This window comes from Calliopsis andreniformis, unplaced genomic scaffold, assembly GCF_051401765.1.
Source record: "Calliopsis andreniformis isolate RMS-2024a unplaced genomic scaffold, iyCalAndr_principal scaffold0014, whole genome shotgun sequence".
Lineage (NCBI taxonomy): Eukaryota > Metazoa > Arthropoda > Insecta > Hymenoptera > Andrenidae > Calliopsis > Calliopsis andreniformis.
The window spans coordinates 3810900-3823303 of NW_027480427.1; positions in this window are offsets into that span (position 1 = coordinate 3810900).

A 12404-nucleotide genomic window follows, 5' to 3' on the forward strand; every position below is an offset into this window, starting at 1 on the left:
CTTAGAACTCAACGCCAGAAGCATAAAATACAATATAAATACAATAGTTTTTCCATCGTATAAAACGAATAATTGCAACCAGTGTGAAAGTTATGGTCACTTCTACGTTCCGAGCACCCTAGGCGTCACTCTACGGCGTTGCTCCACCACATCTAATAGCTACGGCCTTAGAAGTCAACGCCAGAGGCATAAAGTGCAATATAAATACAACAGCGTTTCCATCGTATAAAACGAATAATTGCAACCAGTGTGAAAGTTATGGTCACTTCTACATTCCGAGCAACCTAGGATTCACTCTAGGGCGTTGCTCCACCAGATCGAATAGTTAGGTCCTTAGAAGTAAACGCCAGAAGCATAAAATACGATATAAATACAACAGCTTTTCCATCGTATAAAAGGAATAATTGCAACCAGTGTGAAAGTTATGGTCATTTCTACATTCCGAGCAACCAAGGATCCACTCTAAGGCGCTGCTCCACCAGATCGAATAGTTAGGTCCTTAGAAGTAAACGCCAGAAGCATAAAATACGATATAAATACAACAGCGTTTGCATTGTATAAAACGAATAATTGCAACCAGTGTGAAAGTTATGGTCATTTCTACATTCCGAGCAACCTAGGATTCACTCTAGGGCGTTGCTCCACCAGATCGAATAGTTAGGTCCTTAGAAGTAAACGCCAGAAGCATAAAATACGGTATAAATGCAACAGCTTTTCCATCGTATAAAAGGAATAATTGCAAACAGTGTGAAGGTAATGGTCATTTCTACGTTCCGGGCAAGCTAGGCTTCACCCTAGGCCGTTGTTCCACCAGATCGAATAGTTAGGGCCTAAGAAGTGAACGCCAGAAGCATAAAATGCAATAGAAATACAACAGTTTTTCCAATGTATAACAGGATTAATTGCAGCCAGTTTGAAAGTGATGGTCATTTCTCCTTTCCGGGCAACCTAGGCTTCACTCTAGGGCGTTGCTCCACTGGATCGAATAGCTAGGGCCTTAGAAGTCAACGCCAGAAGCATAAAATACAATATAAATACAACAGTTTTTCCATCGTATAAAACGAATAATTGCAACCAGTATGAAACTGATGGTCATTTCTACTTTCCGAGGAACCTAGGCTTCACCCTAGGGCGTTGCTCCAACAGATTGAATAGTTAGGGCCTTAGAAGTCAACGCCCGAAGCATAAAATGCAATAAAAATACAACAGTGTTTCCATCGTATAAAACGAATAATTGCAACCAGTATGATACTTATGGTCATTTCTACTTTCCGAGCAAGCTAGGCTTCACCCTAGGGCGTTGCTCCAACAGATTCAATAGTTAGGACCTTAGAAGTGAACGCCCGAACCATAAAATGCAAAAAAAATACAACAGTGTTTCCATCATATAACAGGAATAATTGCAAGCAGTCTGAAAGTGATGGCCAATTCTACGTTCCGGGCAACCTAGGCTTCCCTCTAGGGCGTTGCTCCACCAGATCGAATAGTTAGAGCCTTAGAAGTCAACGCCAGAAGCATAAAATACGATATAAATACAACAGCTTTTCCATCGTATAAAACGAATAATTGCAACCAGTGTGAAAGTAATGGTCATTTCTACGTTCCGAGCACCCTAGGCTTCACTCTAGGGCGTTGCTCCCCCAGATCGAATAGTTAGGTCCTGAGAAGTAAACGCCAGAAGCATAAAATACGATATAAGTGCAACAGCTTTTCCATCGTATAAAAGGAGTAATTGCCAGCAGTGTGAAAGTAATGGTCATTTCTATGTTCCGGGCAACCTAGGCTACACTCTACGGCGTTGTTCTACCAGATCGAATAGTTAGGGCCTAAGAAGTGAACGTCAGAAGCATAAAATACAAAATAAATATAACGGATTTTCCATCGTATAAAACGAATAATAGCAACCAGTGTGAAAGTTATGGTCATTTCTACGTTCCGGGCAACCTAGGCTACACTCTACGGCGTTGCTCCACCACATCTAATAGCTACGGCCTTAGAAGTCAACGCCAGAGGCATAAAGTGCAATATAAATACAACAGCGTTTCCATCGTATAAAACGAATAATTGCAACCAGTGTGAAAGTTATGGTCACTTCTACATTCCGAGCAACCTAGGATTCACTCTAGGGCGTTGCTCCACCAGATCGAATAGTTAGGTCCTTAGAAGTAAACGCCAGAAGCATAAAATACGATATAAATACAACAGCTTTTCCATCGTATAAAAGGAATAATTGCAACCAGTGTGAAAGTTATGGTCATTTCTACATTCCGAGCAACCAAGGATCCACTCTAAGGCGCTGCTCCACCAGATCGAATAGTTAGGTCCTTAGAAGTAAACGCCAGAAGCATAAAATACGATATAAATACAACAGCGTTTGCATCGTATAAAACGAATAATTGCAACCAGTGTGAAAGTTATGGTCATTTCTACATTCCGAGCAACCTGGGATTCACTCTAGGGCGTTGCTCCACCAGATCGAATAGTTAGGTCCTTAGAAGTAAACGCCAGAAGCATAAAATACGATATAAATGCAACAGCTTTTCCATCGTATAAAAGGAATAATTGCAAACAGTGTGAAGGTAATGGTCATTTCTACGTTCCGGGCAAGCTAGGCTTCACCCTAGGCCGTTGTTCCACCAGATCGAATAGTTAGGGCCTAAGAAGTGAACGCCAGAAGCATAAAATGCAATAGAAATACAACAGTTTTTCCAATGTATAACAGGATTAATTGCAGCCAGTTTGAAAGTGATGGTCATTTCTCCTTTCCGGGCAACCTAGGCTTCACTCTAGGGCGTTGCTCCACTAGATCGAATAGCTAGGGCCTTAGAAGTCAACGCCAGAAGCATAAAATACAATATAAATACAACAGTTTTTCCATCGTATAAAACGAATAATTGCAACCAGTATGAAACTGATGGTCATTTCTACTTTCCGAGGAACCTAGGCTTCACCCTAGGGCGTTGCTCCAACAGATTGAATAGTTAGGGCCTTAGAAGTCAACGCCCGAAGCATAAAATGCAATAAAAATACAACAGTGTTTCCATCGTATAAAACGAATAATTGCAACCAGTATGATACTTATGGTCATTTCTACTTTCCGAGCAAGCTAGGCTTCACCCTAGGGCGTTGCTCCAACAGATTCAATAGTTAGGACCTTAGAAGTGAACGCCCGAACCATAAAATGCAAAAAAAATACAACAGTGTTTCCATCATATAACAGGAATAATTGCAAGCAGTCTGAAAGTGATGGCCAATTCTACGTTCCGGGCAACCTAGGCTTCCCTCTAGGGCGTTGCTCCACCAGATCGAATAGTTAGAGCCTTAGAAGTCAACGCCAGAAGCATAAAATACGATATAAATACAACAGCTTTTCCATCGTATAAAACGAATAATTGCAACCAGTGTGAAAGTAATGGTCATTTCTACGTTCCGAGCACCCTAGGCTTCACTCTAGGGCGTTGCTCCCCCAGATCGAATAGTTAGGTCCTGAGAAGTAAACGCCAGAAGCATAAAATACGATATAATTGCAACAGCTTTTCCATCGTATAAAAGGAATAATTGCCAGCAGTGTGAAAGTAATGGTCATTTCTATGTTCCGGGCAACCTAGGCTACACTCTACGGCGTTGTTCTACCAGATCGAATAGTTAGGGCCTAAGAAGTGAACGTCAGAAGCATAAAATACAAAATAAATATAACGGATTTTCCATCGTATAAAACGAATAATAGCAACCAGTTTGAAAGTTATGGTCATTTCTACGTTCCGGGCAACCTAGGCTTCACTCTAGGGCGTTGCTCCGCCAGATCAAACAGTTGGGGCCTTAGAAGTCAACGCCCGAAGCATAAAATACAAAATAAATAGAACAGTTTTTCCATTGTATAAAAGGAATAATTGCTACCAGTGTAAAAGTTATGGTCATTACTACGTTCCGGGCAACCTAGGCTTCACCCTAGGGCGTTGCTCCACCAGATCGAATAGTTAGGGCCTAAGAAGTGAACGCCCGAAGCATAAAATACAATATAGATACAACAGTTTTTCCAACGTATAAAACTAATAATTGCAACCAGTATGAAACTTATGGTCATTTCTACGTTCCGGGCAACCTAGGCTTCACTCTATGGTGTTCTTCCACCACATCGAATAGCTACGGCCTCAGAATTCAACGCCTGAAGTATAAAATACAATAAAAATACAACAGTCTTTCCATCCTATAACAGGAATAATTGCAACCCGTGTGAAAGTGATGGTCATTTCTACGTTCCAGCAACCTAGGCTTCACTCTACGGCGTTGTCCCACCAGATCGAATAGTTAGGGCCTAAGAAGTGAACGCCAGAAGCATAAAATACAATATAAATATAACAGTCTTTCCTTCGTATAAAAGGAATAATTGCAACCAGTGTGAAAGTTATGGTCATTTCTACATTCCGAGCAACCTAGGCTTCAGTCTAGGGCGTTGCTCCACCAGGTCGAATAGTTAGGTCCTTAGAAGTAAACGCAAGAAGCATAAAATACGATATAAATACAACAGCTTTTCCATCGTATAAAAGGAATAATTGCAAACAGTGTGAAAGTAATGGTCATTTCTACGTTCCGAGCAACCTAGGCTTCACTCTACGGCGTTGTTCCACCAGATCGAATAGTTAGGGCCTAAGAAGTGAACGCCAGAAGCATAAAACACTATATAAATGTAACAGTCTTTCCATCCTATAACAGGAATAATAGCAACCCGTGTGAAAGTGATGGTCATTTCTACTTTCCGAGGAACCTAGGCTTCACCCTAGGGCGTTGCTCCAACAGGTTGAATAGTTAGGGCCTTAGAAGTCAACGCCCGAAGCATAAAATACAATAAAAATACAACAGTGTTTCCATCGTATAAAACGAATAATTGCAACCAGTATGATACTTATGGTCATTTCTACTTTCCGAGCAAGCTAGGCTTCACCCTAGGGCGTTGCTCCAACAGATTCAATAGTTAGGACCTTAGAAGTGAACGCCCGAACCATATAATGCAAAAAAAATACAACAGTGTTTCCATCATATAACAGGAATAATTGCAAGCAGTCTGAAAGTGATGGCCAATTCTACGTTCCGGGCAACCTAGGCTTCCCTCTAGGGCGTTGCTCCACCAGAACGAATAGTTACGGCCAAAGAAGTCAACGCCAGAAGCATAACATACGATATAAATACAACAGCTTTTCCATCGTATAAAACGAATAATTGCAACCAGTGTGAAAGTAATGGTCATTTCTACGTTCCGAGCACCCTAGCCTTCACTCTAGGGCGTTGCTCCCCCAGATCAAATAGTTAGGTCCTTAGAAGTAAACGCCAGAAGCATAAAATACGATATAAATACAACAGCTTTTCCATCGTATAAAAGGAATAATTGCAACCAGTGTGAAACTTATGGTCATTACTACATTCCGAGCAACCTGGGATTCACTCCATGGCGTTGCTCCACCAGATCGAATAGTTAGGTCCTTAGGAGTAAACGCCAGAAGCATAAAATACGATATAAATACAACAGCTTTTCCATCGTATAAGAGGAATAATTGCAAACAGTGTGAAGGTAATGGTCATTTCTACGTTCCGGGCATGCTAGGCTTCACCCTATGCCGTTGTTCCACCAGATCGAATAGTTAGGGCCTAAGAAGTGAACGCCAGAACCATAAAGTGCAAAAAAAATGCAACAGTGTTTCCATCATATAACAGGAATAATTGCGACCAGTTTGAAAGTGATGGCCAATTCTACGTTCCGGGCGACCTAGGCTTCACTCTAGGGCGTTGCTCCGCCAGATCGGATAGTTAGTGCCGTAGAAGTCAACGCCAGAAGCATAAAATACAATATAAATACAACAGTTTTACATCGTATGAAACAAATAATTGCAGCCAGTATGAAACTTATGGTCATTTCTACTTTCCGAATAACCTAGGCTTCACCCTAGGGCGTTGCTCCAACGGATTGAATAGTTAGGGCCTTAGAAGTCAACGCCCGAACCATAAAATGCAAAAAAAATACAACAGTGTTTCCATCATATAGCAGGAATAATTGCAACCAGTTTGAAAGTGATGGCCAATTCTACGTTCCGGGCAACCTAGGTTTCACTCCAGGGCGTTGCTCCACCAGACCGAATAGTTACGGACTAAGAAGTCAACGCCAGAAGCATAAAATACGATATAAATACAACAGCTTTTCCATCGTATAAATCGAATAATTGCAACCAGTGTGTAAGTAATGGTCATTTCTACGTTCCGAGCACCCTAGGCGTCACTCCAGGGCGTTGCTCAACCACATCTAATAGCTACGGCCTTAGAAGTCAACGCCAGAGGCATAAAGTACAATATAAATACAACAGCGTTTCCATCGTATAAAACGAATAATTGCAACCAGTGTGAAAGTTATGGTCATTTCTACATTCCGAGCAACCTAGGATTCACTCTAGGGCGTTGCTCCACCAGATCGAATAGTTAGGTCCTTAGAAGTAAACGCCAGAAGCATAAAATACGATATAAATACAACAGCCTTTCCACCGTATAAAACGAATAATTGCAACCAGTGTGAAAGTAATGGTCATTTCTATGTTCCGAGCACCCTAGGCGTCACTCTAGGGCGTTGCTCCACCACATCTATTAGCTACGGCCTTAGAAGTCAACGCCAGAGGCATAAAGTACAATATAAATACAACAGCGTTTCCATCGTATAAAACGAATAATTGCAACCAGTGTGAAAGTTATGGTCATTTCTACGTTCCGAGCAACCTAGGATCCTCTCTAGGGCGTTGCTCCACCAGATCGAATAGTTAGGTCCTTAGAAGTAAACGCCAGAAGCATAAAATACGATATAAATACAACAGCGTTTGCATCGTATAAAACGAATAATTGCATCCAGTTTGAAAGTGATGCCCAATTCTACGTTCCGGGCAACCTAGGCTTCACTCTAGGGCGTTGCTCCACCAGATCGAATAGTTAGTGCCTTAGAAGTCAACGCCAGCAGCATAAAATACAAAATAAATACAACAGTTTTTCCATCGTATAAAACAAATAATTGCAACCAGTATGATACTTATGGTCATTTCTACTTTCCGAGCAAGCTAGGCTTCACCCTAGGGCGTTGCTCCAACAGATTCAATAGTTAGGACCTTAGAAGTGAACGCCCGAACCATAAAATGCAAAAAAAATACAACAGTGTTTCCATCGTATAAAACGAATAATTGCAACCAGTGTGAAAGTGATGGCCAATTCTACGTTCCGGGCAACCTAGGTTTCACTCCAGGGCGTTGCTCCACCAGAACGAATAGTTACGGCCTACGAAGTCAACGCCAGAAGCATAACATACGATATAAATACAACAGCTTTTCCATCGTATAAAAGGAATAATTGCAAACAGTGTGAAAGTAATGGTCATTTCTACGTTTCGAGCAACCTAGGCTTCACTCTACGGCGTTGTTCCACCAGATCGAATAGTTAGGGCCTAAGAAGTGAACGCCAGAAGCATAAAACACTATATAAATATAACAGTCTTTCCATCCTATAACAGGAATAATTGCAACCCGTGTGAAAGTGATGGTCATTTCTACGTTCCGGGCAAGCTAGGCTTCAGCCTAGGCCGTTGTTCCACCAGATCGAATAGTTAGGGCCTAAGAAGTGAACGCCAGAACCAAAAAATGCAAAAAAAATGCAACAGTGTTTCCATCATATAACAGGAATAATTGCGACCAGTTTGGAAGTGATGGCCAATTCTACGTTCCGGGCGACCTAGGCTTCACTCTAGGGCGTTGCTCCACCAGATCGAAAGGCTAGGGACTTAGAACTCAACGCCAGAAGCATTAAATACAATAAAAATACAACCGTTCTTCCATCGTATAACAGGAATGATTGCTACCAGTGTGAATATAATGGTCACTTCTACGTTCCGGGCAACCTACGTTTCACTCTATGGCGTTGCTCCACCAGATCGAATAGTTAGGGCCTAAGAATTCAACGCCAGGAGCATAAAATACGATATAAATACAACAGCTCTTCCATCGTATAAAACGAGTAATTGCAACCAGTGTGAAAGTTATGGTCATTTCTACGTTCCGGGCAACGTAGGCTTTACTCTACGGCGTCGTTCCACCAGATCGTATAGTTGGGGCCTAAGAAGTCAACGCCAGACGCATAAAATATAATATAAATATAAAAGTTTTTGCATCGTATAAAACGAATAATAGCAATCAGTGTGAAAGTTATGGTCATTTCTACGTTCCGGGCAACCTAGGCGTCACTCTAGGGCGTTGCTCCACCACATCGAATAGCTACGGTCTTAGAAGTCAACGCCAGAAGCAAAAAATACAATATAAATACAACAGCATTTCCATCGTATAAAACGGATAATTGCAACCAGTGTGAAAGTAACGGTCATTTCTACGTCCCGGGCATCCTAGTCTTCACTCTAGGGCGTTGCCCCACCACATCGAATTGCTACAGCCTTAGAAGTCAACGCCAGAAGCATAAAATACAATATAAATACAACCGTTTTTCCATTGTATAAAACGAATAATTGCAACCAGTGTGAAAGTTATGGTCATTTCTACGTTCCGGGCAACCTAGGCCTCACTCTCGGGCGTTGCTCCACCAGATTGAATAGTTAGGGCCCTAGAAGTCAACGCCAGAAGCATAAAATACAATAAAAATACAACAGTTTTTCCATCGTATAACAGGAATAATTGCAACCAGTGTGAAAGATGTGGTGATTTCTACGTTCCGGGCAACCATGGCTTCACTGTAGGGCGTTGCACAACCAGATCGTATAGTTACGGCCTTAGAAGTCAACGCCAGAAGCACCAATTACAAAATAAATACAACAGTTTTGCCATCGTATAAAACGAATAATTGCAACCAGTGTGAAAGTAATGGTCATTTCTACGTTCCGGGCCAACCTAGTCTTCACTCTAGGGCGTTGCCCCACCACATCGAATAGCTACAGCCTTAGAAGTCAACGCCAGAAGCATAAAATACAATACAAATACAACCGTTTTTCCATTGTATAAAACGAATAATCGCAACCAGTGTGAAAGTTATGGTCATTTCTACGTTCCGGGCAACATAGGCTTCACTCTTGGACGATGCCCCACCAGATCGAATAGCTAGGACCTTAGAAGTCGAAGCCAGAAGCGGAAAATACAATAAAAATGCAACAGTTTTTCTAACGTATAAAACGAATAATTGTAACCAGTGTGAATGTTATGGTCATTTCCACGTTCGGGGCAACCTAGGCTTCACTCTAGGGCGTTGCTCCACCAGATCGAATGGCTACGACCTTAGAAGTCGAAGCCAGAAGCAGAAAATACAATAAAAATGCAACAGTCTTTCCATCCTATAACAGGAATAATTGCAACCCGTGTGAAAGTGATGGTCAATTCTACGTTCCAGGCAACCTAGGCTTCACTCTACGGCGTTGTCCCACCAGATCGAATAGTTAGGGCCTAAGAAGTGAACGCCAGAAGCATAAAATACAATATAAATATAACAGTCTTTCCATCGTATAAAAGGAATAATTGCAAACAGTGTGAAAGTAATGGTCATTTCTACGTTCCGGGCAACGTAGTCTTCACTCTAGGGCGTTGCCCCACCACATCGAATAGCTATAGCCTTAGAAGTCAACGCCTGAAGCATAAAATACAATACAAATACAACAGCTTTTCCATCGTATAAAACGAATAATTGCAACCAGTCTGAAAGTTATGGTCACTTCTACGTTCCGGTCAACCTTGGCTTCACTCTAGAGCGTTGCTTCGCCAGCTCGAATAGTTAGGGCCTTGGAAGTCAACGCCAGAAGCATAAGATACAATATAAATACAACAGTTTTTCCATCGTATAACAGGAATAATTGCAACCAGTGTGGAAGTTATGGTCATTTCTACGTTCCGGGCAACCTAGTCTTCACCCTAGGGCGTTGCCCCACCACATCGAATAGCTACAGCCTTAGAAGTCAACGCCAGAAGCATAAAATACAATATAAATACAACCGTTTTTCCATTGTATAAAACGAATAATTGCAACCAGTGTGAAAGTTATGGTCATTTCTGCGTTCCGCGCAACATAGGCTTCACTCTTGGACGATGCCCCACCAGATCGAATAGCTAGGACCTTAGAAGTCAACGTCAGAAGCATAAAATACAATAAAACTACAACAGTTATTCCATCGTATAACAGGAATAACTGCAACCAGTGTGAAAGTAATGGTCATTTCTACGTTCCGAGCATCCTAGGCTTCACTCCAGGGCGTTGTTCAACCAGATCGAATAGTTAGGGCCGAAGGAATCAAGGCCAGAAGCATAATATAGAATATAAATATAACAGTTTTTCCATCGTATAGAACGAATAATAGCAACCAGTGTGAAAGTTATGGTCATTTCTACGTTCCGGGCAACGTAGGGTTTACTCTACGGCGTCGTTACACCAGATCGAATAGTTAGGGCCTAAGAAGTCAACGCCAGACGCATAAAGTATAATATAAATATAACAGTTTTTGCATCGCATAAAACGAATAATAGCAACCAGTGTGAAAGTTATGGTCATTTCTACGTACCGGGCAACCGAGGCCTCACTCTAGGGCGTTGCTCCACCAGATTGAATAGTTAGGGCCTTAGAAGTCAACGCTAAAAGCATAAAATACAATAAAGATGCAACAGTTTTTCCATCGTATAACAGGAATAATTGCAACCAGTGTGAAGGTAACGGTCTGTCATACGTTCCGGGCAACCTAGGCTTCACACCAGGGCGTTGCTAAACCAGATCGAATAGCTACGGCCTTAGAAGTCAACGCCAGAAGCATAAAATACAATATAAATACAACAGCATTTCCATCGTATAAAATGAATAATTGCAAACAGTGTGGAAGTAATGGTCATTTCTACCTTCCGGGAAACCTGGCCTTCACCCTAGGGCGTGCTTCCACCAGGTCGAATAGTTACGGCCTTAGAACTCAACGCCAGAAGCATAAAATACAATATAAATATAACAACTCTTCCATCGTATAGAACGAATAATAGCAACCAGTGTGAAAGTTATGGTCATTTCTACGTTCCGGGCAACCTACGCTTCACTCTAGGGCGTTGCTCCACCAGATCGAATAGTTAGGGACTAAGAAGTGAACGCCCGTAGCATGAAATGCGCTAAATATACAAGAGTTTTTCCATCGTATAACAGGAATAATTGCAACCAGTGTGAAAGTGATGGTCATTTCTACGTTCCAGGCGACCTAGTCTTCAGTCTGGGGCGTTGTTCCACCAGATCGAATAGTTAGCGCCTAAGAAGACAACGCCAGAAGCATAAAATACAATATAAATATAACAGTTTTTCCATCGTATAAAACGAATAATAGCAACCAGTGAGACAGTTATGGCCATTTCTACGTTCCGGGCAACCTAGGTGTCACTCTAGGGCGTTGCTCCACCACATCGAATAGCTACGGCCTTAGAAGTCGACGACAGAAGCATAAAATACAATATAAATACAACAGCATTTATATCGTATAAAATGAATAATTGGAAACAGTGTGAAAGTAATGGTCATTTCTACGTTCCCGGCAACATAGGCTTCACTGTAGGGCGTTGCACCACCAGATCGAATAGTTAGGGCCTTAGAACTCAACGCCAGAAGCATAAAAGACAATATAAATACAACAACTTTTCCATCGTATAACAGGAATAATAGCAACCAGTGTGAAAGTTATGGTCATTTCTACGTTCCAGGCAACCTAGGCTTCACTCTAGGGCGTTGCTCCACCAGATCGAATAGTTAGGGACTTAGAAGTCAACGCCCGAAGCATAAAATGCAATAAAAATACAACAGTTTTTCCATCGTATAACAGGAATAATTGCAACCAGTGTGAAAGATGTGGTCATTTCTACGTTCCGGGCAACCTAGGCTTCACTCTAGGGCGTTGCTCCACCAGATTCAACAGTTAGGGCCTTAGAAGTCAACGTCCGAAGCATAAAATACAAAATAAATAGTACAGTTTTTGCATCGTATAAAACGAATAATTGCTACCAGTGTGGAAGTTATGGTCATTTCCACGTTCCGGGCAGCCTAGGCTTCACTCTAGGGAGCTGCTCCACCAGATGGAATAGTTAGGGCCTTAGAAGTCAACGCCAGATGCATAAAATACAATAAAGATGCAACAGTTTTTCCATCGTATAACAGGAATAATTGCAACCAGTTTGAAAGTGATGGTCATTTCTACGTTCCGGGCAACCTAGGCTTCACTCTAGGGCGTTGTTCCACCAGATGGAATAGTTAGGGCCTAAGAAGTCAACGCCAGAACCATAAAATACGATATAAATACAGCAGCTTTTCCATCGTATCAAACGAATAATTGCAACCAGCGTGATAGTTATGCTCATTTCTACGTACCGGGCAACCTA